We start from the raw sequence: 6,486 nt of genomic DNA, 5'->3' as shown, positions 1-6,486 counted from the left end.
CTTCTCCCTGTATATCTGCTTAGATTTCCTGCCTGCCTCTAAGTTGCCTTGACATAGGCCAAAACAGCTTTATTTATAGCTAATGGGAACAACAGATATTCACAGCATACAGAAAGACATCCCACAGCAACATAGTTCCTAAATATACTTCCTAAATTATCGTGTACTTAGCTTGTATAACACTTTGATCTCTATTCCTTGTAGTTGGCAGGATTTAAATCATTATTTGTCTTTATTTCAGCAAACTTGGCTTCAGATCCTAAAGATCCCAGGGGCAGTACAAAATCCAGAGACAAGGAGTTAGAAGCCAGGAGAGCAAATAGACATGAATGGAACAGGACTATGGATCCCTAGGAATCTTAAATCTAATTGCCTTTGTAAATCAAGCTGTTAGTACCCATCAGTTATTTACTCTGTTCTTGGATGTCTTCCCCACTAGATTTTGATAGTGAATACTCAGTCTTAATTGAGGCATCAATGTAGTAGTATTTGCTTCACCCATGACCTTGGGCTATACGGCCCCAAGGAGGTGGTGCTTCTTGCCAATCACATGGTCCCTTCTTCCATTTATTTATTTATTTATTTTGCCCTGGCATGATCAGACTCTGGATGACCTGGAAATTGAACCCGGTTCTTCTGGAACATCAGTCAGTGCTTTTAACCACTGAGCCACCTCTCTCCTCTCCTTTTAAGAGGTCATATACAAGAGCAGGAAGCACCGCCTCCTTCAGGCCATACAGCCCAAGGTCATGGGCAGAGCAAATACCACTACACATCTATATTATTCCCTCCAAGGCACAAGGAATATCATGAAAAAGGGGGTAGGAAGACTGTAAGAGCCGGAGGGTAGAGAAGGTTGCTGTGTATGCTGTCTTCTGGATATGGGATTATGGGATGGCTGTCACAATCACAAACATGCAGCAGCTGTGGCTATCTGTGCAAGACCTACATGCACAGAGAGGGAGGAGGGAAGGAGGGGGGAGAGAGGTGGGGGAATATGTGGTGGTAATCTAATTGTACTGAATTATTATTTTGATTGTATGTTAATAAATAAAGTTGTCTGGGGGTCAGAGCTATTAGAGCCATAGCAAGAGTGTGGCGGCGGTGGCACACGCCTTTAATCCCATAAGATCTCTGTGTGTTCAGGGATACAGTCAGCATTGGAGACATATGCCTTTAAGACCTAGGGGGCTGTACATTCAGACAGTGACGAGGCAGTCATGTGTTTGGGTTTACAACCAATGAGAAGGCAGAACAACATACTATAAAAAAACGAACCGACAGGAAGTAGGTCTCTTTTCGCGAAGCTGGGACAGCAGGAGGAAGGGTGAGATTTTAGCTCTGAGCTCTGACTTCTCAGCTTTCTCTTTTACATTGTTTCTGTGTTTCTTATTTAATAAGATGGTTGGTTACATCTACAGGAATAGGAGGGGGACTAGTTAGGAAGAAGGGAATAAGTGAGAGGAGGATAGGAGGAGAAAGCTAATATAATTTCAACATGTTTAGTACATGTATGAGATTGTGTCTCAGTTAGGGTTTCTAATGCTGTGATGAAACACCATGACCAAAAACAAGTTGGGGAGGGGAAGGTTTGTTTGACTTACACTACCACATCACTGTTCATCATTGAAGGAAGTCAGGACAGGAACTTAAGCAGGGCAGGAACCTGGAGACAGGAGCTAATGCAGAGGCCATGGTGGGATGCTGCTTACTGACATGCTTCCCCTGGCTTGCTCATCTTGCTTTCTTATAGATCCCAGGACCACCAGTCCAGGGATGGCACCATTCACAACGGGCTGGGCCTTGACTCAGCAATCACTAATTAAGAAAATGGTCTACAGGCTTGCCTACAGCCCAATTTTATGGAAGCATTTTCTTAGTTGAGGTTCCCTCCCTCAAATGCCTTTAGTTTGTGTCAAGATGACACACATATCATTGTGTCAAGCATAATGAGTGTACAGAACATCATTAGGAGTCATTTTAGTGTTACTTTCTTTTTAGACAAGTATTATTTGCTTTTACCCTAGGTCTCTGGGCTCTCTAGTCTCTGGTTCTTGATCACCCAAGCAGTGTCAGTTGTGGGTTCCATCTCATGGAGTCGGCCTTAAGTCAAATCAGACATTAGTTGGTTACTCCCACAAGCTTTGTGCCACCATTGCTCTAGCAGATTTTGCAGGCAGGACAGATTGTAGATCAAAGGTTTTGTGGCTGTGTTATTGTTTATGTTTCTCTTTTGGTAGCCTGCAGAGTACAGTCCTGCACCAAAGACACAAGAACATGGAAGTGAAGGTTCTGTGTAGGCACCAGCTCAACCTCTCCATGTTCAGTGAGTTGTGTGGGTGTTGTCTTCAGCAGTGGGGCTTTGCTGTCAGTTTGTGGAGAGCAAACTATTGTCTCAACAACAGGCTGGGTTGTTTGGGGATTTCCAAGGAACCCTCTTAGCCAACAACTCAGTTGGATGCAACCCAGTCCCAGTATTGGAAGCTTTGTTTGGTGACAAGAGATGGCCAGTTGAGACTCCATCTTCCTCATTATCTGGAGACTTTATTGGGATTGCCTTCATACATTATAGGAAGTTTTTAATGCACTAGGTTTCCACACCACCCCTCAAATGCTCTTCAATTCTCAATGTCTCTCCCTGTATTCCCTCCCTCAATCCTCTTTTCCCTTCCCGCCTCTTTTCCACCTGACCCTCCCTTTCCTGCTCTTCTAATCCCCATTTCACCCATAACATCTATTCTATTTTCTCCTCCCAGGAGATCCCTGTAACCCCCAGCCCACTCCTCTATACCTATTTCTCTATGGGTCTATGGACTGTAGCTTGCTTGTCATCTATTTAATGGCTAATGTCCACCTATAAGAAAATACATACTATATTTCTCTTTCTGGATCTAGGTTACCTCACTCAGGATAGTTTTCTCTAGTTCCATACATTTTCCTGAAAATTTTATGATGGTTTTTTTTTTTTTTTTTTTTTTTGGTTTTTGGTTTTGGTTTTTTGGTTTTTTGGTTTTTTGAGACAGGGTTTCTCTGTGTTGTTTTGGTGTTTGCCCTGGATCTTGCTCTGTAGACCTGGCTGGCCTTGAACTCACAGAAATCCACCTGGTTCTGCCTCCTGAGTGCTGGGATTAAAGAAGTGTACCTCCACCGCCCAGCTATGATGTCTTTTTTTTTTTTTTTTTTTTTTTTTTTTGGTTTTTTGAGACAGGATCTCTCTGTGTTGTTTTGGTGTTTGCCCTGGATCTCGCTCTGTAGACCTGGCTGGCCTTGAACTCACAGAAATCCACCTGGTTCTGACTCCTGAGTGCTGGGATTAAAGAAGTATACCCCCACCGCCCAACTATGATGTCATTTTTTAACAAGCTGAGTAATACTCCATTGTATAAATGTACCATATTTTCTTTATCCAGTCTTCTGTTGAGGGAAATCTAGGTTATTTCCAATTTCTGGCAATTATGAATAGAGCAGCAATGAACATGGTTGACCAAGTGTTCTTGTGGTAGGATGAAGCATCCTTTGGGTGTATGCCCAAGAGTGGTACAGCTAGAGCTTGAGGTAGAATGATTCCCATTTTTCTGAGGAACTGCCACACTGACTTCCCTAGTGACTGTACAAGCCATCAGCAATGGATAAGTGTTCCCCTTGTTCCACATTCTGGACAATGTGAGCTGTCACGTGTGCTGTTGGCCTTAGCCATTCTGGCAAGTGTAAGATGGAATCTCAAAGCAGTTTTGATTTGCATTTTCCGATGGCTGAGGATGCTGAACATTTTTTTAAGTGTTCCTCAGCCATTTGAGTTTCCTCTATTGAGAATTCTCTGTTTAGATATGTACCCCACTTTTTCATTGAGTTGTTTTCTTGATATCTAGTTTCTTGAGTTCTTTATATATTTTGAATATTAGTCCTCTATTGAATGTGGAGTTGATAGAAATCTTTTCCTATCCATAGGCTGTCACTTTGTCCAATGATGGCATCCTTTGCCTTACAGAAGCCTTTCAGTTTCTTTTCTTTTCTTTTCTTTTCTTTTCTTTTCTTTTTTTTTTACATAAAAACAGATCATAATTCAAAAGTCCATGGTTATTTTAAACAGTAAAATATTTTCTCTGTAGAAAATAGTAAAAATGATAACATATCCCAATAAGCCCTTTTAAGCCAAATAATAGCTGAATTATACATATAAATATTGATTAGATTCTGGAGTACAGAAGAAACCTATCTTCATCTATTCAGAGAGCTATGTTTTACTTAAGTTGTGTAAGTGAGATTCCTATTCATCTTCCTCGTCACTGTTTGATTTATGGCAGATATTTTTCTATAGGCTAATCCATAATCTAAAAATATTTTAGCCTCCCCTCCTGAAAGTACAGCCAGCATTTTCTTTCATCAGCTTGATACCATACAAATTCTTATCCTAATAGTGAAATGTTTCACTAAAGCTTGCCCAGGGATTGGGCAAAACCAAAACTTATTATAAGCCACAGTCATCCTAGGGTCTCCCCTGCTAGATAGCCTCCCTGGCTCTGTGGACTGCAGTCTGAATGTCCTTTGCTTTATATCTAGTATCCACTTGTGAATGAGTGCATAACATGCTTTTCAGTTTCACGATGTCCATTTATTAATTGCTGATCCTTGTGCCTGCACTATCAGTGTTCTGTTCAGAATGTCTTTTCCTGTGTCAACGAGTTCAAGGCTATCCCCCACTTTCTCTTATACCAAGTGCAGTGTATCTGGTTTTATGTTGAGATCTTTGATCCAATTGCAGTTGAGGTCTTTGCAGGGCAGAGTATGGATCTATTTGCATTGTTCTACATGCAGATATCCTTTTTGGCTAATACCATTTCTTGGCAATGCTGGCTTTTTTTCCAGTGTGTATTTCTGGCTTCTTTATCAAAGATCAGGCCTCCATAGATATGTGGATTTATGTCTGGGTCTTCAATTCAATTTCATTGATCAATGTGTGTGTTTTGATGCCCATACCATGCTTTTTTTTTTTAAAAAAAAAATTACTATAGCTCTGTAGTACAGCTTGAAATGGTGAGACCTCCAGTAGTTCTTTTATTGTTCAGGACTGTTTTAGCTTTCTTGGGTTTTTGTTTTTCCATATGAAGCTGAGAATTGTCCTTTCGAGTTGTGTGAAGAATTGTCACACTAAGCTTTGCCATGGGTGCCAGGGTCCAAACTCAGGTCCTCATGCTTTCCTATCAAGTGCCCCCTGCCCCTGCTTAACACTTTAAACCGTAAGTTTTCTCCCCTGTTCTCTACAAAGTGTAGGCTTGTTCATCTTTTGGTGTGAGCCAGTGCTGTGCTTGAAACAGTTAGCATCAGAGCTGAAGTTTGCAGGATGAGCATTCAGAGGAACAAGGCGGAGGCAGACTGGCGGGGAGGCAGACTGGCGGGGAGCCAAGGACAGCCTGTGGGAGTGTACCTGGGATTTCCCCCAACTATGACTTCCCTCCAGTGACTGGATGTAGCAGGTGTCCCTACACAGGTGTGGGGAGAGAGAAACTGACAGAGATATGGACCTAGACCCTGACAAAGGGTTAGCTGAGGACAAGATTGTCTTGGGGCTTACAGGGCGGGAGTTTTCCGTAAAGGGAATCAAAACCTTAGGCAGAAAGGAAAGAAAGAGAATCCTCTTGGTGCCTCATGATTGATTGATAAGAGCAGAGTGTTGTTAAACGTCTCTGCTACTCAGTTCCCTGGTGCAAGTTTTCCTTACAGAGAACTCTGGGTTGCCTGGATTTACCAGCTTACCCTAACTGTGGCTATAATTTCAGATAAATGTGAGCTCTTGGAATTGAAAGTGGAAACACTAAGGGATGTTGAACCAGAAAACCAGAAAAGTTTGGACTATGGGGACAAAATATTGAGAGAGAGAGAGAGAGAGAGAGAGAGAGAGAGAGAGAGAGAGAGAGAGAGAGAGAGAAATTTGTTTGTAGCTTGTCTACAACATGGCAAATGTATTTGTGAGCTTCTTGCTAAAACTAGAAAGAGGAGTTCGCTAAATTACCAGAGGACGTGTGGAGAACAGCAGTGTGCTGACCGTGGTTTCTAGTTCACAGGGCTGGCCTGTCACCAAGCTCACTGTGTTTAGTAGGCTGTGTTTCTTGTTCATTTTCATGAGGGTAAAAATATTCCTAAGTGTAATTTGGTTTCCCCAGGCCTAGACAGCCCATACAGAGACGTGGGGTTATACATTACAAGAGCATTCACCCAATTGTTTAGTCCATGTATGGGATGGCAAAGTCACAAGTCCTAAAAGTATCGGTGCCCTGGGTCTGGGGAGACGGCTCAGTTGGTAAAGCGCTTGCCTTGCAAACATGACGACCCAAGTTCAACCTCCTAGAACCATATTTAACAAGAAAAAAGCTGGGTCTGCTGGTGCACAGTGCGTTCCCAGCCCTGTGGGAGACAAGTGGACCCCTGGGGTTTGTCAGACAGCCGAGCCTGGCCTACCAGGTGAGCTCCAGGCCAATTCCAACTAGT

Source organism: Peromyscus maniculatus, chromosome 2 (assembly GCF_049852395.1).
Source record: "Peromyscus maniculatus bairdii isolate BWxNUB_F1_BW_parent chromosome 2, HU_Pman_BW_mat_3.1, whole genome shotgun sequence".
Lineage (NCBI taxonomy): Eukaryota > Metazoa > Chordata > Mammalia > Rodentia > Cricetidae > Peromyscus > Peromyscus maniculatus.
Note: the sequence above shows the minus strand (reverse complement) of the source record.